This window comes from Penaeus monodon, chromosome 31, assembly GCF_015228065.2.
Source record: "Penaeus monodon isolate SGIC_2016 chromosome 31, NSTDA_Pmon_1, whole genome shotgun sequence".
NCBI lineage: Eukaryota > Metazoa > Arthropoda > Malacostraca > Decapoda > Penaeidae > Penaeus > Penaeus monodon.
The window spans coordinates 17,364,879-17,365,168 of record NC_051416.1 but is presented as its reverse complement, the minus strand read 5'-3'; positions in this window follow the sequence as shown (position 1 = coordinate 17,365,168).

The window sequence follows — 290 nt, the reverse complement described above, 5'->3', positions numbered from 1 at the left end:
TGCCACCCAATCTAAAGACTTTTTAAGACAGGCGAGACCACAGAAGAAAACACGATACTTACACCATCGCCCAGACCTATATGAAAACCTGTAGAACTGCGTAGAGATGAAAGCCTCATGTGAAAGAGAGAGAGAAACATCTGAAATACAACAGTGAAGAAACAGAGTACCCCCCTCCCTCCCGGGCTTGGGCAAAGCGACGCGTGCGACAGCAGAAGTGATGCGCGAAGGATAAAGCTGAAGGCACAGACTGACGGAGGGACGCGTCTCGAGTTTATACGGACCAGACT